General features: G+C 37.8%; 1 protein-coding gene and 1 non-coding gene across 2 annotated transcripts in view; one reads left to right on the top strand and one right to left on the bottom strand.

Moving 5' to 3' along the window:
* The window catches only part of STAT4 (signal transducer and activator of transcription 4), a 123669-nt gene that overhangs the window by 76886 nt on the left and 19036 nt on the right, over window positions 1-27747 (bottom strand). The window lies entirely within an intron of this gene.
* On the top strand, window positions 16976-17082 carry LOC115893438. The gene has a single exon (XR_004053435.1). It is a non-coding gene; the product is annotated as a U6 spliceosomal RNA (small nuclear RNA).

The raw sequence follows: 27747 nt of genomic DNA, 5'->3' as shown, positions 1-27747 counted from the left end.
GGCTGGTGTTTGAGACCTTCTGGACTAAGACTGAGACCACCTGCTGCTCGAGCAGAAAAAAGTCCCAGTGGCCCATCTTATCTGGCTCCACAGAGACAGGGTAACTGCTGGAATAGGGGCAGCTGTTTTAAAAGGAAAGGTATAATCAGACTTGGTATTATTTTCAGGGAGAAGGCCTATTATACCCAAGGCTTTTTAGAGTCATCACAGGTTCTGTGGATAAAAATACAAAATAAAAGACATATTTAAATCTCCATATAATAAAAAACAGATCATGGGAAAATAGTTTTCAAAGACTAACACTGTGATAGATAACTAGCTGGAATCCAACTCTTCTCACCCCTTGTACCACTACCCTTCTTGTAACCTAGGTTGTCACCATCTTCCTCATTCCCTGCTTTTGCTCTTGCTCACCAGAAGGTTACTCTCGACATGGCAGCCAGGGTGATCCTATTGAAATCCAAGATGAGTCATGCCATTCCTCTACCCAAAACCTTCCAATGGTTTCTCATTTCAAAATAAAAGCCAAAGCCTTTACATTGTTCTACCCACACCAAATTCATGGAGGGATGACATATACAGTAGGCAACGTACACGTGTTTGCTTGTTCTTTTTAAAACGGTGGTCTTTACAGCTATGGACTCCTCTCTCCTGATTGGTTATGAGTACAGCAGATTATTTTAACCAGTATTATTTGGTTTTTACATTACATTGTCTTTTAGATTACTAAAACCCATATCCACTGTATAAAATATATAAAACACAGCGAAAGCATAAATAGAAAAATAAAAAGCCAGTCTTCATTTTCCCCCTAAAGCATTGGTGACATTTGAATATATTTCCTTCCAGTTTTAAAAATTTGAAATCACGATAAAGTTTGTATTCCGTAGTTTTCACTTAATGTATTTCCACATCATTAGTCTTCAAAAAGACAACGTTAAATAAATTCTTGATACTGAAGTACCTGGCTTGGTCAGATGAACCTATGAAGTCATTTCTCTGTCATGGGCAGTTAGGTTGTTCCTGATTTCTTAGTATTTAGTTATCCTCGCCAATGGATATGAACAGAAAATAAATAATCCCAAGTTCTGGAGTGTGTTGGCATCAGCACAGGGGCCTTGTGGAGGACCTGAGATTGTGGGTGCCTCACTGGAATTTGCTGTGAAGACGACAGGGGAAAGAGCAGGGGCTGAAGAGGGACCTTGTGGTGGCTTTTCTGTTACTAAGGAATTTTGTTCAGGTCATTATCACCTCAACTGAATCATCAGTAATATTAAGAGTTGAATTAAATGTCATTAGAATTCCTTATCTCTTAATTTTTCTGCTCTGTTGTCAGCTTATCTCATGCTAAAAATAAATTAGGCATCCATCAGAATATAGATGTTACAAAAGAAACTGTAACCCTTGGGATCTCATTTGTGCTTTTGTGGCTTTTGTGGCAAATAAATCACTAGGTACTTGGAACTTTTCCAACTTGGCAGAAGACAAATCAAAACACATGCCTAATTCTGTTTAAGTTTCATGGTGTAGTGTTTGCTTAGAAAAAAAAAATTAGGCTGGGTGCAGTGGCTCATGCCTATAATCCCAGCACTTTGGGATGCTGAGGCAGGTAGATCACCTGACGTCAGGAGTTTGAGTCTGGCCAACATGGTGAAATCCTGTCTCTACTAAAAATACAAAAAATTAGCCGGGCATGATGGCACATGCCTGTAGTCCCAGCTACTCGGGAGGCTGAGGCAGGAGAATCGCTTGAACCTGGAAAGTGTAGGTTGCAGTGAGCCGAGATGGTGCTACTGCACTCCAGCATGGGCGACAGAGTGAGACTCCATCTCTAAAATAAAATAAATTAAAATAAAATAAAATAAAATAAAATAAAATAAAATAAAATAAAATAAAATGTATTCAATTTGAATAGCTCTCTGGGGAAAAATATGCATGAGTCAACAAATCATTTTAGAAAAAGTAAACATACAGCCTTCAGGGACAGAGGAAGACTGCACAACCCTGTAAGAGTGAGCCCTATCAGCATCAGGGCAGATCCTGTTGTTAGGAATCTTATAGTATGTGGAGAAAACCTATTTTCGTAAGGAAATATTTCTGTAATACTCTAGGTGAGAAGGATACTATAAAGTAAACTGAACAAGGATGTTGCTGCCTGGGGAGGTGAGATGTTGCATGCTTGGTGATGCATTTGGATTGTCAGTTAAGTGATATTTGGACTTGATAGACACATGTATGAAATTCAAGTACTCTACACATGAATGTCAGCAGTAGAAACGTATGGTTGCGTGAAATGAAATATAGATGTTTCTTACCCAGTGTCCAGTTAGATAAGTAAAATGAAAAATGGTTAAAAGCTTCAGAGATTGAGCCTCCTTGTTTTGTGAGGTCTTTGGTATGATAGTAGTTATTTTATCCCCAGGGTCAAACCCAGCATGCTGATCTCAATATGCACTCGAGGCCTGTTTACTGACTGAAATCCGAAGTCCATCTTTATTTCTTCCTTATAATTTTCCTGCCTGTTAACAATCTTAAAGAAAAATATTTATAAAATAACATTTATTGAGCACTTTCTGAGTGTCAGGCACCACATTAAGCTCTAATTGAATTGTCATTTGGTCCCCACAACAGCCCTATAGTAATGGGCATAATACTATTACTATCTCCATTTTACACAGAAGATAAAGAGAGCAAGGTGCAGGGGAGGCTGGGGTTATGTAACTTGCCCAAAAACGTGTTGCTAATAAATCTGAGGCAGGGTTTTAACCCCAGGTATCTGATCTGCAGACCCATGTACAGTTAAACATTAGGCTTCCTTAAATTCTGTGTCCATCTTTTGGTTTTGATGTAGTGTTTTGTTTGTAGGGTTAGCAAATATGGTGTCAGTTTACAGGCCAAGTGAAAACATTCAGGACATAATTTATTTTTGCAACCCAGATTACTACCATACCTTCCTGATGTCCTAACGTATGGTCACAGGAAGAGAATCTTGATGATAGCTTTAGTTTTCCAGCAAGTATTTATTATGGGAAGTCCCAACATTTCTATAGGATGAAGGGCCCAAAGTTTCTATAGAACATTTCTTTCATTGACGCCCATATTTTACAAAATGGAGTAATTTTCATGATCTCTGAAAACTATTATTATAATCCTTGAAGCACACCAAGGATGAAATAAAGACATTATCCATTCTTGGCCGGGGGCGGTGGCTCACACCTGTAATCCCAGCACTTTGGGAGGCCTAGGCGGGTGGATCACCAGAGGTCAGGAGTTCAAGACCAGCCAGGTCAACGTGGCGAAACCCCATCTCTACCAAAAATAGAAAAATTTCCCAGACATGGTAGCGGGCATCTGTAATCCCAGCTACTTGGGATGCTAAGACAGGAGAGTCTGTTGAACCCGGGAGGTAGAGGTTGCAGTGAGCCAAGATTGCGACACTGCACTCCAGCCTGGGCAACAGATTGAAACTCCATCTCAAAAAAAAAAAAAAAAAGACATTATCATTGTTTACCTTACAGAGAAGTAACAGAAAATAAGAGAACTTAGTGAGAAAAAAGTAAACCTTATAACTATAAACTTAATGATGGTGACAGTCTTGTTCATTGAAGATGAACATCCTTTCGAAAACAGATTCTTTCACTTGCACATACGATGCATTGAGAAACAGATTCAGAAACTGACTTTGAAGTGTTCAGGACAAATAAGTCAAATATGAAATGAAGAGGAGGTGGTGGTGGGGGAAAAAGAAAAGGGACAGGTGAAACATTGCTTATTTCACTTCAGCACTTCATGCATGCAAGTTATACAGAGCTTAAAAGCAGATGGATTTTTCTTACTTAGAAAAGGAAACCTTTTGGTCAACATCAGCAAAACGGTGATGAATAGGTTAAAAGGAGAAAACAAGTGCATGATCTGGGACCGTGATTCTGTGGTTGGACCTGACAGATTTAAACCAGCTAAAAGGTCACAGCCAAAACAAGTGCTATTCACTAATGGAAACCCCCCTAAATTTCTAAAATACTGTATACATGCCCTTCAAAATTTGATAAGATTCACTAACAAAATAGTTTTCCTTAATTGAATTTTCCATGTCTACTACACTTTCTGAAAAATAAAACTGTTTGTGTGACAAACCTTTTTTCCACTTGGCAAAAACAGAAGCCTCTTGGTTTCTACCGGAAAAATTACAAATTATTAGCTTTATTTACTTTCCTATTTATCAAAGGCCCTTGCCAACTATCTGAATTGTTCACACAACTGTAAGGATTAGCAATGCACTAGTAAGTGTATCTGCTACTGAGAAGAGAAGCATTTTAGATGTTTGTTTAGTGCTTTCACTGATTTCGTGTGGGTCGTACAGCATCACTAGGAGGCAGGGGGAATTATCTCCATTTCTACAAGCGAAAAACAGAGGCCAAAAGGAAATTCTATTCATTTTGGTGAAAAAATCTCTCAACTTTTCAAAGAAACTTATAAAAATATAATGACAGGTTTTTTTTTTTTTTTTTAAGACAAGGGGGGAAGCCAGAGTGATGAGTACCATTTGGATAGCTAAGAAGAGAATGTCTCCTTCAGACATTCATTCAGCAAGTATCTATTGAACACCTACTACATCCAAGGCTCTGTGTTTGGTTTGTCTATTCCCACTCTTATCTCAGGTAGTCTCCTTTCAAATAATTCAGAAACATAGATGCTATGAATTCACCAGTTCACACATGGGAAAATTGAGGATTTGTGAAATGAGGTGGCTTTGTTGGGATCATGTGCCTCGTTAAAGGCCGACCTGGAACTCAAACCAGGTCAAAGCCCCTCCAGAAGGCTTTCAATAGTGAAGGGAGAAGTTTAAACATTTTAATGATCCTTCTTTAATGTTTTAGCTTGCATTAGATTTCTCTTATTCCAGTGGCACTTAGAATGTTTTCATTCTATTATTTCCCAAGTCTATCCCTCAAAAAGGATCCCACTGTTGGTTTTCTGTGATTGTTTTTTAATTCAACATGGTCAGTTTTCTAAGCACTTCAAGTCTCCAAGGGTCCCTTGATGGGGCTTACTGGCAATTTCTTTGGGCACCTCACAATTGCATGGTACTTGGTTTACTAATTACCTCCTTTGAGGGAATATCAACGCTCTAGCTAGTCTAAACAGTGCCTTAAGGCTGTTAGGTTTCCCAGGGGCCCCCATTCATTGAAAAAGGCCACAATATGCAAACTCCTGGTTTCCAATATGAGTTGTCACCTCCCACCTAGGATCCAACCACTGCACCTTCCATGGGGCTCTGCATCAGATGCTGGCCACACAGCAGCCTCAACCACTTGAAGAAACAATACTTGATGTCCCTATGGAAACATGACCACAAAACCATTCCTCAGTCTGCACAAACATAGATTTGCATTGATGCCAGAGCTAGGAAGAAAAGGTCTTTATTCAGCAATATTCAGGTTTCAGCTATGTGTCTGGCTCTGTGATCAGTGTTGGGAAGCATATGAAAGTTCCCCAGAGAGGCTAAAGTCTTAACAATAAGGGACATGGGGCCGGGCGCGGTGGCTCAAGCCTGTAATCCCAGCACTTTGGGAGGCCGAGACGGGCGGATCACGAGGTCAGGAGATCGAGACCATCCTGGCTAACACGGTGAAACCCTGTCTCTACTAAAAATACAGAAAAAAACTAGCTGGGCGAGGTGGCGGGCGCCTGTAGTCCCAGCTACTGGGGAGGCTGAGGCAGGAGAATGGCGTAAACTCGGGAGGCGGAGCTTGCAGTGAGCTGAGATCCGGCCACTGCACTCCAGCCCGGGCGACAGAGCAAGGCTCCGTCTCAAAAAAAAAAAAAAAAAAAAAAGGGGACATGGGAGGAGCTAGCACTGGGCAATAACATTTATAAATGCCTTTTATATGCCCTGTGCTCACACATATCATCTCATTCAAAATCTACTGTAGCCCTGCAAGATAGCTAGTATTCCTATTTTATAGGCAGGGAAATGGGCTGAGGGAAGCCAGACTCTAGCCTATCTGACATCCATGGGTATCTCTAACACAACATTTGGAGCTGGGTGTCATATTAATTCCAATCTGAAGGTCTGAAAAAGATTTTTTGTCTTTCTTTAAAGTGCTTTTTGTTTCATGGTATACATGTATCCAAGGTGGAGAATTTATTGGCCACTTATAACTATATTGCCAAGGAGAAAATGCATGAATTTCAGTTGATACAACTGAAGTACCATATCATTGAGTTTCTAAAATTTATAGCACTACATTGAATTATATTTTATTTTTAAATTTTTGTTTGTTTTTTGAGACCAAGTCTCCCTTTGTCGTCCAGCCTGGAGTGCAGTGGTGCAGTCTCGGTTCACTGCAGACTTCACCTCCTGGGTTCAAGCAATTCCCCTCCTCAGCCTCCTGAGTTGCTGGGATTACAGGCGGGTGCCACCAGGCCCAGCTAATTTTTTTGTATTTTTAGTAGAGACGAGGTTTCACCATGTTGCCCAGGCTGGTCTTGAACTCCTGAACTCAGGCAATCCACTTGCTTCAGCCTCCCAAAATGCTAGGATTACAGGCATGAGCCATCATGGCCAGTGACTTATATTTTAAATATAAAATTTCAAATGTAGAATATTACATATAGAAAGCAAAAATATAGATTTTATATGCATGCATGCAAGAGTCAGGTTTCAAAATTAATTTAAGACAGGAGTGATGTCATATCTGAGGGACAATGCCTTATCCTTTTCCTCTCTTCTATTTAACTTCTTCTTCTTTTTTTTTTTTTTTTTTTTTTTTTGAGGCGGAGTCTCGCTCTGTCGCCCGGGCTGGAGTGCAGTGGCTGGATCTCAGCTCACTGCAAGCTCTGCCTCCCGGATTTACGCCATTCTCCTGCCTCAGCCTCCCCAGTAGCTGGGACTACAGGCGCCCGCCACCTCGCCCGGCTAGTTTTTGTATTTTTTTAGTAGAGACGAGGTTTCACCGTGTCAGCCAGGATGGTCTCGATCTCCTGACCTCGTGATCCGCCCGTCTCGGCCTCCCAAAGTGCTGGGATTACAGGCTTGAGCCACCGCGCCCGGCCCTATTTAACTTCTTATCCCATTCTTTTTCAATTTAGAGATATAGTTAACATTTTAGGAAGACACGCATAACAAATTTTAAAGTCAATGTAAATTAAGAAGCAGAATATTAACAATTTAAGAATATAATTTGCTTTTTCAGTTCTTGAATATTTAAGAGTATAATTTTTTTTTCAAATGATCATAAATAAACAAGCTGTAGTATATCCATACAATGGGACACTACTCAGTAATAAAAAGAAATGAACACTTGATTCATGCAAAAATGTGGATGAATCTTGAAATAATTATGCAGCGTGAAAGAAGGAAAAGAACTGCATGGGGCTGAGTGTGATGGCTCATGCCTGTAATCCCAACACTTTGGGAGTCTGAGGCATGAAGATCATTTGAAGCCAGGAGTTAGAGACCACCCTGGGCAACATAGTGAGACCCCATCTCTACGAAAAATAAAAACAAATAAAAAATTAGCCAGGAATGGTGGTGCTCTCCTGTAGTTCCAGCTCTCAGGAGGCTGAGTGGGAGGAGTGCTTGAACCCAGGAGTTTGAGGCTGCAGTGAGCTCTGATTGCATTACTGCATTCAAGCCTGAGCAACAGAGAAAGATCCTATCTGTTAGAAAAAAAGAAAGGAGTGCATACTGTATGATTCTAATATGAACTCTAGAAAATACAGCCTAATCTATAGTGAACAATAGCAGATCAATGGCTGCCTGGGGCTGGCAGACAGAGTACGGAGAGGTAGGAGGGAGGGATTAGGAAGGGACATGAGGAAACTTTTATGGGTGCTGGATATTTTTATTATCTTGATTGTAGTAATGGTTTCATGGGTGTATACTTATGTCAAAACTTGTCAGATTGTGCACTATAAATATGTATTTATTATATATCATTATACCTCTTTAAGGTTGTTAGAAATTATCATAAACTACATGTTTTTGGAGAAATATAAAGACAAAATTTGGAGAAATTACCTACATGTATGTAGCATTTGGGGCATAGACTCTGGATTAAAAAAAAAAATCATATCCAAATTCTCTCATTTCCTAGCTATGTGACCTTGGACAACAGTGTGACCTTTCCAAGCCTCAGTTTCCTCATCTGTAAAACGGGGGAAATAACATTACATACCTGCCAGGATTGTTGTGAGGATATAATGAGGTAATGAAAGTAGCACTGTGTATGTACCAGTGTATCTAGAGTAAATGGTCATCATTGTTCTAAGCTGCATATATGCAAATGGATGAATACATATGGGTATATGTATGTATATATACTTTTTACTAAAATATGTTCTGTGGCACAATCTATATGTGGTATAGGATAGTGATGAAACCAAAAGAAGCAATGAATCAATCTAAGAAAAAGGAAGCTTTTGTTATTACTGTTATTACTTTCCCAAATATGATCTCATTTTTGACAACTTTGTGAGGTGTTATTATTACTCCATTTCTGCAGTGAAGAACGCTGAAGCCTAGGGAAGGGAAGGTCGCCCAGTTACAAATGGTAGATTGGAAGCAGAACAATGACGCTCTATCTTCAAGTCTAGAGCTCTTTGGACAAACCATAGAAGGAATTTTCAGGATAATTTCTTGAAAGCAATAATTATTCTATGACTCAGAATTAAGCATAAAATATTCAGTCCTATAATAGAGCAAATATATTAAGAAAAAGAATCTCTTAGCCCTGCACTGTACTACCGGTTCACTCTGCTCTCTTGCAGGAAGGGCATTCCCATAGTTCTCTGCTGCTCTTGCCCATCTGGGAATACTCACATGAGTAGGACAAGTGGGCCCATCAGTTGTGCTGGTCTAAGCTCCCCATGTCTCATTGCTTTCCTGCCTCTGTGTCTTTGCATACATGGTGTTACCCACTTGTAACACCTGCTCACACCTTTGCTTATGAAGATCCTGCCCATACAACTACAGCCAGTGCTGGCAGACATTACTGGTGCCATTCATTTATTTGTTCCACGAATTTGACTGAACAGCAATTACTGCCAGGCCCTGATCTGACTGCTGCTGAATAGTCGCACTGAACAAGCTTTATCTCTATTTTTTCCTTCTTTGCATCTGAACTTGTCTCTTAGTACCTATATTACAGTTGTTCCTTTGATCTTGAGAGTTCCAACAGGGTTATAGTTCAGAGCTTGGGACACAGGAGAAAGCACTTTTTCAAATTTATTGGATTGAAGAGAAGGAAAAGTGCTGCATTTGACAGAATGAAACAGCACTGGATATAAATAATGCTCAGAAACGTATACAAGGTAGTCAAATCTGAAGAAGGTTGAATTGGTTTAAGAGATTCAGGGAAACTTTTGGCTTCACAGGGAGATGTAAGAAGGCAATTAGGTACCACTAGGGCCAAATTTGTGTTTTGTTGTCATGTGGAAGAAAGGTCAAATAGGTTAAAGATGAAATTTAAAGAGTGTTCCAAATTGGAGTTTCAGCAAAAGGAGCAGGGAAATAGGATAGAGAAAAAATAATTATGGAAACCAGTATAAAGAAAATCTGTGAAAATTCCTTATTTTTTAAAAGTACACTTTTTGTACAGGGAGTACTCCCAAGAGCAGCAGAGAACATTATAGAAATGTTACAGGAATAGAGATTGTGATTTATATAAAGAACATGTTTACATAAGTATCATTTTTGATAAGCCTCTCCCTTCTGCTCAACCACCACAGATAGGAGGTTCCCCTAGAGTTTATGGCTGATCAAATCTGATGTTTAAAATACATTGTTTCTGAAGAAAACTGTGGTCTGATCTAAGATGTGATACACAGGAAGCTGCTGTTATAATTTAATCTGGGCCATAATTGTTTTACAACTTAGGTAGCTTTTTAGACTTAGTGTATCTAACTGAATTGTGATAGAGACAAGAATAATTTCCAGTGAACGTAATGAAAAGCTCAACCCTTAAGTGTTATAGTATTCAATACTAAACTGCTAAAATAATTTTAAAGTTGGCCAAGGAATAAAATTTATAGCCTGAAGTCTTACCAAAATCATGGTAATGAGGCCATAAATGAATAGAATGTCCTTAAAAATAAATATTGCTGGTTATTTGTTGCATACATATTATTATGTAGGTCCCTTGCATATCTAAAATGTTATTTTCCATATGCATATGGTATATAATAAATGGATACTGTGGTCCATTTTGTGTGCAGTATAGAAAAGTGGTGAAAGCAAAAGAAGAAATGATATATTAAAAAATAAGCATTTCAGTATCGTTTTTCTTACTGTTCTATTCTCACCTCCTCCGTTAAGTTTAACAGGAAGTCACAACTCTCAGTTGCATAACTTGTGTTTTCCATTCTCTGCATATTTTTCAGCTGAGCACTTATTAGAAATATGAAGTCACTTCAAGTGACAACACCATCATGACACATCCTATCAAAAGTGACGTCACTTTTGACTATAATCAAAGCACTGGGGCTCTCCTACCAAGTCATTTCACTTGCCATAGGACCACTGCTACAGATCATGCTTCTTTACGGGCTACAGAGCTGGGGGTTGCCTTTGGAGTGGAGAGACAACAATTATGAATGTTGAAGAGGATGGAGTTCTGCTTTCAATTCAGCTCAGCAGCCGCATAATGTATTGTTGAAGCAGTGGGAAGGTATGTTCCTACCCTCGCAGGCAAAATTTCACAGACTTTCGTGTATTGTCATTATTACTGTTGTTATTTTTTTGTTTCCAGAACTGATGTACTGAATTGCACATTAGTTTACGTGATTAAAAAGGTAAATTTGTTTTTTCCCTCTATATTTGGTATGTTGATTTTTTTATGAATATGAAAATGTGTTACTTTTATTAACAGAAAAAAAGTATCTGTTTTTCAATTCTCCCAACACTTATGGAGTGTCTGTGATATGCCACACACTGTGCTGAGTATTGGGAATTCAAAGTTGAAAGAGATAATTCCACCTCCAGCTCATTTCATCAAAAACCCATTCACCAAGAACCCGTTTGTCAAGGTGATTCCTGGTCCTTTGTTCTCAAAAACTCACAAGCTAAAAGAAAACATAGACATGTAAGCAGCCATGAAATGTCTGCTTCATTGGTGATGAACAAAGCTATTGTTCAAGGCTCAGAGAGGAAAATAATTCTTTGGAGGTTAGGAATGGATCCAATGAAATAAAGCAACCTTGATGTCTCACACTAGGAGACATAGCTTCATAAGAGGGGTATGGGTTGGATTCCATCATCCACTTGTCCCTCTGCCTGGTTCATTTGTGCAAGACATAACCTGTCAACCACACTTCAATGCCTTGGAGAACTCTACTGTTTTGAAAACATCTGCTTTGGTCTTGATGCTATCTTATCAGATTCTGCAAAAGCTGACAAGCCATTTCCATTGTGTCTCATCAGGTCCTTAGTTACCTGTGACAGTTGGACAGAATGCTCTTCCCACAAGCAAAATCACAATAGCTTGTTTCCAACGAGAATCTTAAGTTACATTAAGTATCTGGGTGATTCAGGTGGTACCTGACCTCAGTCCTCAGAAATATTGACTTTCTCTCAATGCATAGACAGTGAAGAATAAACTGTGTATTTTCTTGTGTATGTCATGCCAGGATTATATTCATTTCAATTTGGTGCGTAGAGAAGAGTCCAAAAATGTATTCTTATTCTAAACACTAGGTCCTCTTTCTGACTATTCAAGTAGGGCTACTCACAGAAGGCCAGATAAGACTGTATCTATTCTATATTACTGCTTACTTCCTGCAGGAGTAAGGTATTAGTCATATGGTACATTTGGTTGAAATGAACATTATGACCACAGAAAAAACTTAGAATGTGTTGGATTGTCAGAAAAACTTCATTTGCTTGAATTGTGCCCTGCTCATGACATGGAATGCTTTGGTAAAGGCCATGATGGACAGAGTCAATGGTACTCTTCCATTCCCATTGTGAAGCTAAGATCACATACGTACCTTTTGTTCACTGATGCTGACAAGAGGAAACTGGTTTGATAATACAGTGCTTTTATACTTATGATATACAATAAATTAAAAGGAATAACCTTGTAGATTTAGAATTTTTTTAAAGCATATTGCATGAAATTTAGACAACGGTGGCATGCTTTGGGAACAGTCCATTACACTTAACTTTCTTGGGTAAAGCAGGACACCACTGAAGGCTGCCTGAAGACTCAGCTCCAGTATAACTACTTGCAAATACTTATTTAATTACTGTCCTCTTTGGTACATTACATACATCATGGGCAGGAGACACCTCTGTCTTATTGCCTCTGTTGTATCCCAACATCAGAAGTGTTCCTGGCAGAGAAACTCCCCAACATATACTTGTTGAATGAATAAATGACTGAAAGTAAATTTACTCAAATGTCTCAGAAATGACAAGATTCTTGAGGTGGGCAGTAAATAAATCTTTGGGAATCCATCACTTCCACTAAGAAAGCAACTCAAATATCCCTCCTGTTGGAGTGGCAAAGAATAATGAAATATATGTGAGATCTCCATGTGATTCTTTTTGCATTACTTTGAGCAGTCTCAATCTTGGTTACATCTTACAGTCACCTGGGGAGCTTTACAAAATCCAGTAGGAACAGAATCTCTGGAGTGGGGCCGAGCATGGCTAATTTTCAAATGTGTCATTAGGGATTCTAATAAAGCAGGCAATGCTGAGAACACTGAGTGTGGGGTATTCTTTCCCAAACTTGTCTGATTATTAGAATTACCTGAGCTGCTCAGTCCCACAACAAATCAAAAATGGTATCAAGGGATTTTCATCTTTGCCAGTTTGGAAGATAAAAAGTAGTCTCTTATTTTAGCAGAGAAGCACAAGTTTCTAATAGCTTAAGGCTGTTCTGACTTCAAATTTCAAAGACTTGCCATTGCATCTAATTTAGTGCCAACACAAATGTAATTTATTGCAGGATTATCTTCCAAGATATCCTCGAGCATTTCTTCTTGTCCTAAAATAATACTTCTACAACTCTCATTAGACTCTATCTTTATTACTGTAAGTCAATTCTCATCTATCTAAAGTAATTGCAGCGTGTGATTAAGTGTCAGGATGAGTTGTTCGGACACTAAGTGCTGTGGGAGTGCAGAGGAGAGAAAACTCGATGTGGATTTTAATGACACATAGAGCAGGACATGGGCTGCAACTTGAAGGATGGTTGGGGGAGTAGGAAACTGCATCCTGGGCAGAGGGCATTGCAAGCAATGAGAAGAGTCGATTCTAAGAATACAAAATACCCAGACCCTAAATCCACCATTGCTTATTTTTCTTCCGATGCCTGGATGCATCCCTCCTTTGTGAACTCCCTGGATCCTATCTCTCCGAGCCACATTCCCAAATTCCACCTTTGACCTATTCAATCAGAATTGGAAATGGGAGCTGGAAATCTACACTTTTAACAAGTTCCCCAAGTGAGTTTTGTAATGAAACACGAACTGAGAAGGATATATCTATCTACACCATTCAACAGGAAGATAGATGGGACAGAGTGTCCTCCAAAGAGAACCAAATGCAACAAATCAGCGTTTCTATCAAAATAAATCAGACCTGGCATTTTTCATCTATCAAACTGGCAAAGATTAAAACACTTTATACCACTCATGTTGATGATAGAATGAGATTTTATGCACTGCTGGTGGGAATGTGAATTGGCACGTTACTAAAGGACAATTTGGCAATTCTTATAAAAAGCCTTAACATTTTTCACACCCTTTGACATAGTAATTCCACTTTTAGAAATTTATCCTAAGGCTGTGGTCTCAACCTTGGCAGTTTATTAGAACATTTGTGAAGCTTTACGAACTGCAGATCTCTGGGCCCCATTCCTTTGAGATTCTGGGAGTGAATTCTGGGAATCTGTTGAACCTATTTGTTTGTTTGTTTTTTAATACTAATATAATTGGGGCCTATTTTTTAAAAGTTCAAGTAACAGAAAAATAAAAAATTGATGAGATCTTCATCTTTCACTTCCTCCCTTGATTCCCTGCAGGTAATCATACTAGACATTGTTTTGTGTTTTTTCATTCAATAACATAATATGGTCATTATCCCATTTCAGCATATTCAGATATAATTTTTTTAATAGCGCTATAAGTTGCATGGAGATACTTCAATTTATTTAATCAATGTGGACATTTAAGGATAGACTTTTTAAGATCATTTTTGCATTTTTATTATGAACAATAATACGATGATCATTCTTGAATGTATATCCTTTTCTTTATCTATGTGAGAATTTCTGTAGGATAATTATCTAGAAATGGAATTGCTTTGTCACATTAAACTTGGATTATTATGATCATTTTATGAGTTGGGGTCTCACTCTGTAGACCAGGCTAGAGTGCAGTGGCTTGATCATAGCTCACTGCAACCTCAAACTCTTGGACTCAGGTGATGCTCCCACCTCAGTTTCTCATGGAGCTGGAACTAAATGTGCATGCCACCATGCCTGGCTAAGTTTTTCTATTTTTTTTTTTTTTTTGTAAATATGAGGTCTCACTATGTTGCCCAGGCTGGCCTTGAACTCCTGGCCTCAAGTAATCCTCCCACGCTGGCCTCCCAAAGTGCTGGGATGACAGGTTTGAGCCACGATGCCCAGACAAACACAACTGGTTTTGACGCACAGAATTAAGACCTATGGTTCTGACAAAATAATCACAAATATGAATGAAATTTTAATAATAGGTACGTGTACTTCACCTGTGTAAACTGGTGAAAAACTGAATAATTAATAAACGTCCAATTAATAGGTGAATTAAAATATGCTAAAAAGGGTATTTAATGGCATGGAAAGATATTGACTAAGTGAATGTATAGAGCTTAGGAAGGAGACTCTAAAACAGTATTAATTTTAAAATAAGTTAATATTGGCAGGAAATACACTATAATGTTCACAGTGGTTTTCAGTTAAACATAGAATTACAGATTCTTTTTGCACATCTATATTTTCTAAACTTTGTTGGGTATGTATCACATTGGTAATAAAAAAGTTATTTAATAATCAGTAAATATGATACTAAGCTGCATTATCAAAAAGATACGACCCATAAGAACTCAGAGATGAGCCCCCTACAGAGCTCAGCATTCGTGTGGTTTGATGCCTAATAGTTTATTAGAGTTGGCCACCTTTGAGAGAAGACTTGAAACCAAAGTTGTTCACCTGCTTATCAAAAGGCCTTACATAGAACATTTACCAGGTACATGTTCTTTCATTCATCAACAAACTTGGAGATTAGAATCTATATTTATCTAGCTTTTTAGTAGAGTTAAAACATTATAGACTTGGGAAATTAATAGTCCCCAAAATACAGTTTCTGTCTTCTAATGTATAAATAAGTATTTTTTAAAAGATGAGATAATGTTCTTCCATTCATTGATAAATTCTTTTGCTCACTAAGTGAACAATGGGGAAATGTGTTTAATTTACAGCACAAGTGACAAAAGAAGGAAGTTCCTGATCATATTGGTAAGGCTTTGGAAAGGCTACCAAGTCTGCTCACGCAATATTGTTCCCTAGAGATTTTAATAAGAGGAAATAGATTGAGGTGGTTCTGCTGTGGTTTAAAAACCGAAGGATGGGACACCCTGGGGGTTGTTCTTTGCCCTTTGAATTCTTGCTGGTCGATAAGAATATAGGAGAGGAGAATGAGTTGTTTCAAATACCAATTATGGCATTTTAAATAATTTAAAATACATGTGAGGTTTTTAATTTCATTGTGCTTATAAAGATAGAATGGAGTAAAAATGGAAAAGGAATGCCTATTTCCAGAGGGTTAGTTAAATTATGGTACATCCATAAGATGTGAAAGACTTATCTAAGAGCACTGTAAAGCATTGCTAAGAGAAACTGAAGACCTGGACAAATAAAGAGATGTTTTGTGTTTATGAATTGGAAGAGTCAAATTATTAAGATGTCATTTTTTCCCAAAATGATCTATAGATTCAGTGTAATCCCAATGAAAATCCCAGCAAGTTTATTTGTTGAAATTGTCAAGCTAGTACTAATATTTATATGAAAATTCCAAGGATCAAGAAAAATTGAGGCAATTTTGAAGGAGAACAAGGTTTCTAGACTTTTACTGTCATGTATCAAGACTACAAATCTATAGTAGTTATCTATAATGTGCTATAGGTGCAGGGAGAGACAAATAGACTAACATACTAGGGACTCACATAAATAAAAGTCCCCAGATTCATGTCAAAAACACCATTGCAGTACAATGAGGAAGGGATGGTCATTTCAATAAATGGCTCTGGGTCAATTAGATACCCACATGGATAGCTTCTCAGTCTTTTGGCTAAGGTCCAGTGTAGCATCCACATGGAAAAAGCCTACTTTACCCCTATCTCTTTCCAGATATAAAAGGCATCCAATGGATCATAGCCCTAAATGTAAAAGATTAAAACACTAAAGGTCCCAGGAGAAAACCTAGAAGAATGTTACAATCCAAGGCAAGCAAGATTTCTTTTAAAAAAAGACACAAAGAGTGGTAACATTTTAAAAATTAAAAAAATTGAACCTCAATTAAAACTAAGAACTGTTGTTCGTGAAAAGACACTATGTAGAGGAGACTGAAAAGGTAAAGAACAGTGTAGAAGACATCAGCAATACATATTCTGACAAAAACCCACTTGGAATATATAAAGAATTAAAAATTAATAAAACAGAGACAGACAAAACCATCTTAAATGGTCAAAAAGCCTAGGCAACATAGGGAGACCCTGCCTTGTTATAGTGGCATGGGCCTGTGGTCCCAGCTATAAGAAGGCTGAGGTGGGAGGATGACTTGAGCCTGGGAAGTTGAGACTGCAGTGAGTGGTGATTGAGCCACTGCACTCCAGCATGGGTGACAGAGCAAGACATTGTCTCAATCAATCAATCAATCAATCAACAGGCAAAAGAATTCAAGAGGTACTTAAAAAAAGAGGATATTAGTGCTTGCTTCTGCAGCACATATATGAAAATTGGAACGATACAGAGTAGATTAGTATGGCCCCTGATCAAGAATGACACACAAATTTGTAAAGCATTCCATATTTTTTGTTTGTAGCTCAGAGGAGAAGTGCTTGAGGGGATGGAAATACCTTATTCTCCATGATGTGCTTATTTCACACTGCATGCCTGTATCAAAACATCTCATGTACCCCACAAATACATACGCCAACTATGTACCTACAAAAATTTTAAAAAATAAAGAGGATATCAAAATGGCCACTAAAGCATAAGATTCTCAACATTATTAATCATCAGGATAATGGAAATTAAAATTACAATGATTTGCTACTAGACACACCCTGAATTCATAAAAATGAAAAAAAAAAAAAAAAAAGACTGGCAGTAACATGTGTTGACTAGGAAGCAAAGCAACTGAACTCTCACACACTTCTGTGACAGTGTTAATTACCACAACCACCATGGAAAGTTGCGAGGCAGCATCTCCTAAATCCACACATCTTAATGCCCTATTACCCAACCATTCTACTTCTGGGAATATGCTCAAAAGAAATGAGTGCTTATACCCACTACTAAACGATACAAACAAAAATGTTTCCGAGTTTCATTCATAATAAGCAAAAACTGGAAATAGTCTAAGTATCCACCCACATGAGAATGAATAAATAAATTGTACTACAGTTATACAATGGCATACTAGCTGTAATTAAAAACAAAACAAAACAAAGAAAAATACAGATAAATCTCATAACATAGAGTGAAAAAAGTCTAACTCCAGAAAATTATTCTGTGAAATTTCACTCATATGAAGTTCAAGACAGCCAAAACAAATCTACAGTGATATAAGAATAGTGGTTATCTTTGTGACTGATGTTGACTAGGAAAAGCATGGGAGAGACTTCTACAACTGGAACTGGTGGTAGTTATATGGATGTATATAAAAAATTCATTGAGCTATACAATTAAACTTTGTGTATTTTATCATATGCTTATTTTTCATCAATAAAAGCATCTTTAAAAAGTGATGCACAAAAAGTGACGCACTTTAGTGCCTTGTATTAAAATATGACATAATAACTGACCTCAGTCTATACCTCTTTCAGTTTGATTGTATAACCTTCTCATGAAACAGAGTGGGCAGTGAAAAGAAATAGCTCTCCTATACAATTTCTAAGTGAATCTCAACCACTTTGTCATTGTACTGCATTTTGTTTGAGGAACTTCAAGATGCTCTGTATTCCTGGAGTCCAGAGTGTCAGAGCTCCTGACTTAGCTCGTGGGGAGTTGGGGTGGTTCAGAAAGACCACCTCCCCGCCTCTCCAGGTGAAGGCTAGTTCTAGGTGTGTCTTGGACTCCCTTTCACTTCAGTCCTTACTCCTCTCCAGAGTGGGTACCTTTTCTTTCAGCTTCCAGAGGTTTAGTGTCTCCTTCCTTCTGCTGAAAGGTTTTCTCCACCCTTCCTGCTTCTGGCTTGACCTTCTCTCACATGTAGCATATTCTCGAAATACAGATGTTTCTCCACTCACGAGGGGGCTACATCCCAATAAACCCATCATCAGTTGAAAATATTCTAAATTGAAAGTGTGTTTAACACACCTAACTTATTGAACATCATACCTTAAACATGCTCAAAACACATTAGCCTAGCATTGGGCAAAATTGTCTAACACAAAGCCTATTACATAATAAAGTGTTGAATATCTCACGTACTATATTGAATACAGTACGCTGTAGAGTATTGGTTGTTCAGCCTCATGATTGCTTAGCTAGCTGGGAGCAGGGGCTCGCTGCCACTGACCAGCATCGCGAGAATATTGTACTGCGTATTATCGCTAGCCCCGGAAATGATCAAAATTCAAAATTTGAACTATGGTTCCTACTGGGTGTGTATTGCTTTTGCACCATCATAAAGTTGAAAAATCATAAGCCAAACTATCCTAAGTTAGAGACCATCTGTATACTTCTTTGCAAAAACAATTCCTTCCATCCTTAGAAACTGCTGATTTCAGCAAGGAAAATCTTAAAATCTAAATTGTCCTTATGAACTCTATCTAAACTGAATTTGCAATAATGACATGACATTTTATCCATTTAGTTAGGAATATGCATTGCAAAAGGCAATATTCATATTTTCAATGTTAGCTCAACTTCTCATTTATTAAAAAAGACTCTGAGGCCAGGCGCGCTGGCTCATGCGTGTAATCCCAGCACCTTGGGACGCGGAGGCTGCAAGATTGCAAGGTCAACAGATGGAGACCATCCTGGCCAACATGGTGAAACCCTGTCTCTACTAAAAACACAAAAATTAGCTGGGTGTGGTGGTGCGTGCCTGTAGTCCCAGCTACTCAGGAGGCTGAGGCAGGAGAAACACTTGAACCCAGGAGGAGGAGGTTGCAGTGAGCCGAGATAGTGCCACTGCACTCCAGCCTGGCGACAGAGCGAGACTCCATCTCAAAAAACAAACAAACAAAAAAGAAGACACTGAGCCCCCTTGGCATATGCTGGGCTCTGTGTTAAGCACTGGAAAGGAAAGATTAATGCACTCAAGGAGCTCACAGTCTTATGCAGGAGGCAGGCAAATATGTAGACACATTAGTTCCAGTTATTTCCTATTATAATAACCTCCTACTGTACATCACATAGAGTTTATCAAACTCATCTTGTTATCCCATCTCCCTCCATAAACCTAATCTTCACTGTGCATCAACATCTGTGTCTATCTATGTCAATAACCCAGGCTGAAACCCTCAGCCATCTCTTATTTTTCACTTTCTCACATTTACTCATTACATGTCAATTCTTTCACCAAATTCTCTCACAATTCCAGCACATATTCTTCATTCCTGTGCCACTTCCTAGATCAGAATCCTAATTTCCTTTTTCTTGCACTATGACCATAATGTTTAAACAGCTCACCACGCCTCTAGTTTCACCACTGCTATTCTATACTTCACACTGTTGCCAGAGAAGTCTCTGTCTCTATAGTTTTATATCTCCACCTCTAGGAAGACTTTTTATTTGTTAGGAATAGAAATATAAGAATCCAGGGGAAAAGATTTGGTGAGTTGATTTGCTCAGCTACAGAGAGCCAATGAAATATTAGTTATTTCTAACATAAATCTTGACAGATATAAATTATGGAAACCTGGTAAGCTGTGAAAGGCAGCTGTTTTTTTTTAAAAAGTTTGATATGACACAGATTATCTTCCCATTCCCATATCTTTCTACTGAAGGCAGAGGTCACAGATTAAATGATAGAAAACAGGCAGGTTATTGATGTCACAGGCATTTACGAGGTTCTCATTTTTTAGGCACCAACACAGCTCTTGGGTACCTGCATAACTTCACGCCTCATTGTGCACTTAGGAGCCCACTGGAGGTGAGATCACTATGTTCTTAACAAAAGTAGACAATCAGCATATGGTAATAGACAACTGGAAATCGACTATCTACTGAGCCATTGGCTCTGGATCCTCATTATTTATTATTATTATTATTGAGACAGGGCCTTGCTCTGTCACCCAGGCTGGAGTACAGTGGTGCAATCATAACTTGCTGTAACCTCAAATTCCAGGGCTTAAGTTATCCTACCACCTCAGCCACCCAACTAGCTAGTACTACAGGTGTATGCTCGCTACCATGCTCAACTAATTTTTTGTGGAGATAGGGTCTCACTATGTTGCCCAGTCTGGTCTTGTACTCCTGGCCTCAAGCGATCCTCCCACCTCAGCCTCCCAAAGTGCTGAGATTACAGACGTGAGTTACCATGTCGGGCCTGGATTCTCATTACCAAAATGGAGTGTGGGGAGAGTTAGGTTTAAGTTGAGCAGATCTTTTGTCCCCAGGTCATCTCTAGGAAAGGCAATAATGAAATGTCAGAGAGTGCCTGGTGACTTGATGAAAAAACCAACTTCTTCCCTACGTCATGAACTTCTTGTCGGTAAATTAAAGTGGATACATTTGAAGTTATTCGTTTGGACCCATGAAAGGCAGCTGTTCAACGCCTACAAATTAAATTTAGAGATCTACTAAGTTTAGATATCTACTTGACATTACTCCCTTCAGTCACAGTTTTAAAGCTGAACATAAATTAATTTTGAACTGATTTGGATTATATCGATGAACTTGTTTTCAAGCAGATCTATTTATTTTTGCTCCCATTTTTATGCTTTTAGCTTATTAAACCTACTTTAACAAAATTTATATTAAAATATGTCAGAGGCTTATTTAAGGTAAAAAGTCTTCTGGGCTGTCTTGGTTTTGATTAAGTATCTCTTTGGAAAGTTTCCAAATCACAATGGTTTTAGAACAGTGTAGATGGCTTTCTTACAAGTCTTTATCTCCATGAAATGGAGACAAACTATTTTCTAAAAACTGTTAGTTAAAAGATACAATTATCCTACTTTTTTGGTGATTATCTGCTCAAATTTTGCTTAACAACCACCATGATGCTCCTAACCAATGAAGCAATAGATAGTAAAAATCAACAGATGACTTTGAACACCTTCATGTCGTCTTTCTCTACCAGCATCTGTATCTCCCCGCCCACTTCCTCAGTGGTATGGTTAGTTGTCACACTAGAGGCTGTAGAAATCTCATTTTTTTTCCCCTGGACTGCCGTCTGGGTTGGCAGCTTCTCTGCAAGCTTCTGTTACAGCTGTCAGGCCAGCAGATTCACATGCTGGGGTTTCCATGCCAGCTCCTGGACAGACTGGGTGGGCTTCTTCTGTAAGTACCCAGGATGACATAGGTCTTGGACTTGACTTTCCATCACATGAAATAGTTTCCCCTCATCTTGGTATATTACAGCTAATCTTGTCTGTTTGTTTGACATTCTGGCTCTGTCATCCAGGCTGGAGTACAGTGGCATGATCACAGGTCACTGCAGCCTCTGTCTTCTGGGCTCAAGTAAGCCTCCACCTCACCCTCCTACGTAGCTGATTCTACAGGCACACACCACCATGCCCGGCTAATTTTTAAATTTTTTGTAGAGATGGGGGTCTCCTTATGTTGATCAGGCTGGAGGCTAACTTTTATGTTAGGTAAGTAAAATTCATCCAGTCTCTGGATGATTTGATGAGAGGGAGAACAGAGGTTGGAATGAGGAAAAAAAAAAACCTATCGGTGTCAGAATTCTCCAATATTCTTTTGTCTACAGCAGACAAGGGGTGGGTCTTCCTAGAGAGAAAATCAGCTCTGGATATATTTTCAATAAAAATATATTGAAACATTTGATGGTTCCCTATGAAGTTCAAACTGCTTAGCATGGCATTCAAGGTCTTCAATCACCTTTTAATGTTTAAAGTGCCTCACTTGTCTGTGAGATAGGAAATCTCACGTTGTCATGTTCTTGCTCTTGCTGTACCAGATACTCTTTTTCCTCTACTCCTTTTCAGAGAGTCCTGAACTATGCGTTTATAACCAACCCACATGTTTCTAACTCTGTGAATTATCATTGGCACATGCCTCTACCACGGTGCTTACCACACTACATCATAAATATTCATTTGCACTTTGTCTCCATTCTAGGTAGCAAACTCTTCCAACATAAGAATTTTATCTAAGCTCTCTTCACTTTATGCCTTTGTCAGTCAATATTATCCTGATGTTAACATCCATATGATGTTATCAATATTCAGTCAACAAATATCTGTGGAGTAGATAGCCATTGTACCCCAAAGTAAATTATATGAGCTCTACTTTTAAGAAATCGAAGCTGTCGCTGGAATAAAAATGACGTTTCATCATCCACAAAGTAATTATTGCATAAAGAAGCCCCATGCTCTGGCATAAGCTTTACAGAAAATAAAAAAATCAGGGAAAGGATGAATCGTCATGGACTTGAGTATTAAATTGTCAAAGAAGATTTAATCAAGAGGAAGATCAATCTAGGATAAAATAAAGGCTTGGAGGGATATGCATAAAATGACTCATGAGTGAAATTTCAGGTGGTTGGGGTCTTCCATTGATCATACTGGATTTCAGTTTAGTGTGATATGCACAAATTGTGATGCACACCATCCACCTTGTGTTCATGATCCCATATTATGCATCAAACAAAGTCTTGACAATTAATTCACATTTCATCTTCAACAGCACAACACAGAGTTCTCTAAGCTTTTGAAATATGAGTGTTGTGATATTGACATCATGGTATTTATTATCTTAAAGGGAGACAGATTTTGAGGGTATGCATTGGGGAGTTGAAGAAATAACTGTGGAGTGATTGATGAATCGACTGCTACCCATGTGTGGCAAAATGGCATGAATATTGATCCCTCAACTGAGAACTCCTTGAGAGTTAACACAAAGTGGCTACACATTTTTCTCAGGTCTCAGGTTGAGGTCATCTCTTTTATTCTCTTTGTATGTGGTGTATAGAGGGGAAGGAAGAGGAGGGAACTGAGAAAGCAACACGAGTAAGAGGAGAGGATCTGACAGACTCAGAGCAGCTCCGCATTTCAAGCCACTTTTCTTTCCTCTTTGGCATTGCAAAATGTGTTTCTAATGCTTTACCTTGTCATATTAAAAATCTCACTTTGTGGGATATTCAGAACCAAAAAGACAATTTTTACAGACTGAACAAGAAGGAATTCACGTATGGCTTGATTTTTGAGGTGCTTTCAGCTCTAACACATTTTCGTTCAGCCATATCCAAATGACCTCTAAGAAATAGGCCATGGTGGTTCAGAGAGTAGAATATGTGAGGTGCAGGTGACACTTGCCCATGCCCCCTCACTCACCAAGTTTAAAACTCTCACTAATAGTCATCACCCTGACTTGTGAAAAATATTCCATAGGCAGTGAGATTACTAACCACAGAGTTAACACCAAAACCCTAGGCAGAGCTCTCTAACTGACAGAGATTTTTTATTTTTCTAATATCAGACAAGATGGCTAATGCCTGTTTCCCTCTACTTTCCTAACACTACGTTTTGAGGAATAGCCAAAGAAGTTCCCATAATTTAAAAAGCAGAATATAGGAAGCATGAACTTTTTACAGTAGCTCCTAACTGAAAGGCTGAGAAGCAATTAAATGTGAACTTTTTCGACTGTGAGCTTCATGACTTCCTCCATGTCTTCCTAATGCTTAAAATGTGATTGATAACATAGTGAGTGCTCTTTAAATATTTGTTGACTAAATAAAATTTGCTGCATGATATTTACAAAAGGCATACCCAGTAAAGCATGACACAGAAAGTATAAAAATGAAGAGATGAATTCATTTACCAGTTAGTAAATGATAATAAAAATAAAAGCATGCAATGAAATTTTAAAATAAAAAACAGTAAATGGATCAAAAGAGGACACTTTAGATGGACTTTTAAAAATATCAATACACAGGCATGGTGGTGCATGCCAGAAGTCCCGGCTACTTGGGAGGCTGAGGTAGGAGGATCACTTGAGCCCAGGAGTTCATGTCCAGCCTGGGCAACACAGCAAGACCCCATCTCTGAAAAAAGAACAGAAAAGAAAAGATCTCTCTTAAAAAGTTTCAATTCAAAAAAAAAAATTTTTTTTAATTCACCAATAAGATGTTAACTTCTACTTTTGCCCCTTACAACATTGTGTCAAAATACATACAGCAAAAACTTTGAGAAGATTCGGAGAGGTGATAAATCCATGGTCATAAAAAAAGACTTTAACGTGTCACTTTCCAAAAAAAAGTCAATGGAATTTTCTAACACATCTCCTTGCTTCTTTCTTGACTCAAAACAGTTCATTCAACTGCCAGAATGAGCTTTTTAAAACAAAAATCAGTTCATATTACTCCCTTGCTCAAACTCCTCAGTGGCTTCCCACCACACAGTCTCAAATTTCTTATTAAGGTCCACAAGTTTCTTTATGAGACAGCCCCAACTCATCTCTTTGACCTCATCACCCTTTTATTACTTCATGTTTTGGGTGCATTCTTACAAAAAAAAATAATTTGTCTTATAACTGAGGAGTTTTGTCAATTTAATATATATTATTTGGGGTTTTTTTTTGACATTTTGTGCTTTTAATTTCTTATGTAGTCTATTTCCACTTGTTTTAGTGGTCTTTTTGAAATTTTGCCAAGTATGCTTAGCTTCTGTGCTAATTAATTTCCTTTAGGAATTCTTTCCATGAAGGTATCCTTGTGGTGAACTTTCAATTTTGTATTATAACTTAGCTGGGAATAGAATTTTGATAGATAGTGTATTGTAGTTCTGTGAAGAAATCATTCTACTCCCTTCTCACTTGTTACTGTTTTGGCTTTCAGTCTATCTCCTCTCCTTTTTTAAAAATAGATAATATATTTATTATCCTCTGTTACTTTTAGAATATTTTCTTGCTAGTGTCCTGCAGTTTGTTTGCTTTTTAAATTTATCATGCTGGGGACCCGTATTTCTAAAATCTAAGAATGCATGGAAGCTATCATGTCAGCTCCTACTAAAATTTTGTTTTACAGGTTTTTCTTAATTTTTGTTTCTACGATTTCTTTTAATTTGTGGTAAGCTTATCTATGCATTTAAAAGCCTGTTATAATTTATATAGCATTTCTATGTGCTTATAGTGGAATGGTTTTTTAATTTATCTAGCCAGAAATAGAATTCAAAACTGGAATTATGGACTACTTAGACATGAACAATGAGAGCACTACATATGAAAGTATACAAGATCACCTCTCAAAAATATCAAAAAGGAAATGCATTTATTTAAGCAAGCGATGAAAATTAAGTATCTGAGTAAAGTTAGAAAAAGTTAGAAAAATAATAAAATGTAAAATGAGCAAATAAGGTGGCTATACCACCATATTGTATGGTCCATGACCATAACAAGTATGGATGAGAATATTGAGTCAGAACTCTAGCCCTATAAGGAAAGTGTAAATCGGTATAACCACTTTTTAAAAACAATTTGGCATTATGCAATACAATTAAAGATGTACATAGTGCATGATGCAGCAATTCCACTCCTAGGTGTATGTTCTAGTGAATTTCTTACATATGTGCTCCAAGGGACACACCTTAAGAATGTTCATAGTAACATTGTTTGTAATAGTGAAGAAATATGGAAAACAACACAAATGCCCATCAACAGTAGAATGAATAAATTGTGATAATTCACCCAATGGTATACTACGCAGCAATGAAAATGAATAAACTACTGCTACACATATCCATATGGATGAATGTCAGGAACCATGTTGAGTGAAGAAAGCAAGTTGCTGAAGTAGAAATATAGTGTGATCTCACGGATTTAGCAGCTTTCAAACCTAGATACTTTATTGTTTAGGGATACAAATTTATGTGGTAAAATGATAACAAAAAGAAAAAAAATGACAAATGCAAATTTTAGGTCAGTGGTTGCTCCAGGTAGAAAGAGAGCAGAGTGGAGTCAGGGAGGAGGCACAAGAGGCTTCAAAGGTAATGGTAACATCTGGGTATAAAATGTCAACAACAGTTTGCAAAAGCCAGAATTCTCCGATGTTTTGTATTGGAAGGAATAGATGGGTACTAAATTCCTGTATCTTGGTTTCCTCAACTGGTATCATCTGAATGTCCCAGGTGAAGAAGTTAAGTCCTAGGGGCAAGGTTTGGATCTCTGAATACAGGTTTCTCCATGTCGATCCAGGGGCAGCTGTGCTGTAGTCAACCCCGGAGACTAGAACAAATTAGAGGCCTGTTTATTCTCTACATCTGTGGAGGTGTGTTATCTAGATTTACAACTACTCACTGAAGACAAGACAGCATGAAGCACGCCATTCATTCCACACTAAATTACAATTGGAACATAACCGAAGAGAAACGTTGCTTAAGAAATGAAGGACTTTCATTCTTCACATTATATCCTTCTATTCTGTTTGACTTTTCACTACAAGCAGAGCTTATATTCAGTGGGTATGCATCAGTTGGGCTAATAAGTTGTTCAATCGTAGTCTTTTCTGATTAGTTATTGCTCATACTGTCTTGGCTGTAAAGTAGCTTCAACATCACTCCTAACTGTAAACAAAAACTGCAGGTTGGCCTAACACTTCTTCCGTATTGATAGAGCAATGTCTACAAATAGTTGAGAGAAAGAAAAAGTAAACCAAGAACTTTATAGCAAGTCAGGGTGTCCTTTACAGTACCAGATAAGCATCACCGTTCTCAAAGATTACAGCACCATTGAGAGCTTCTTGAAAAACTACTTGATGAAATCTAGGCAATTCAGAATGAATCAAAATTCGAAACTTCAGGAATGGAGACGTGATGGTGAAATAAGTAGTGATGAGCACTGAATCTACTTATATGCAAAATTAAAGAAATGTGTGGAATTGCCATGATAAAACAAGGATAATGTAACTAACAAAATATAATATAAATGATGAAAATTGGCAGGTGGGGATAGTAATTGGAAGTGGAAGCAAATTTAAGAACTTTAATTTCTCCTCATATTTAATAGCATGGAGTGAACAGATAACTATCTAAGAGTGAAATATGTAGTTTCTGTATCTCATCTCTTAATGGTTTTCATAGTTTTAAAAATTAACTTGAGTGGTATTTCTTTTGGGAAAAAATATTTCTTATGGTAAGGAAACATTTAATATTTTAAAATAATATTTAATTGAATTCAAATAAAAATAAAATTTTATTTAAAACTAATTATTAATAATATGATTTCTTTTTTTTGATCTGATATTCCTATGTAGGTACTCATTTATTCATAAATTATTTATTGAGCACCTAGTATGTGTCTAGGCAGACTGTCCAGGCACTGGGGATATAGCAGTAAACCAAACAAAATC

The sequence above is a fragment of the Rhinopithecus roxellana genome, chromosome 14, assembly GCF_007565055.1.
Source record: "Rhinopithecus roxellana isolate Shanxi Qingling chromosome 14, ASM756505v1, whole genome shotgun sequence".
Lineage (NCBI taxonomy): Eukaryota > Metazoa > Chordata > Mammalia > Primates > Cercopithecidae > Rhinopithecus > Rhinopithecus roxellana.
Note: the sequence above shows the minus strand (reverse complement) of the source record. Positions and strands in the feature narration are given on the sequence as shown.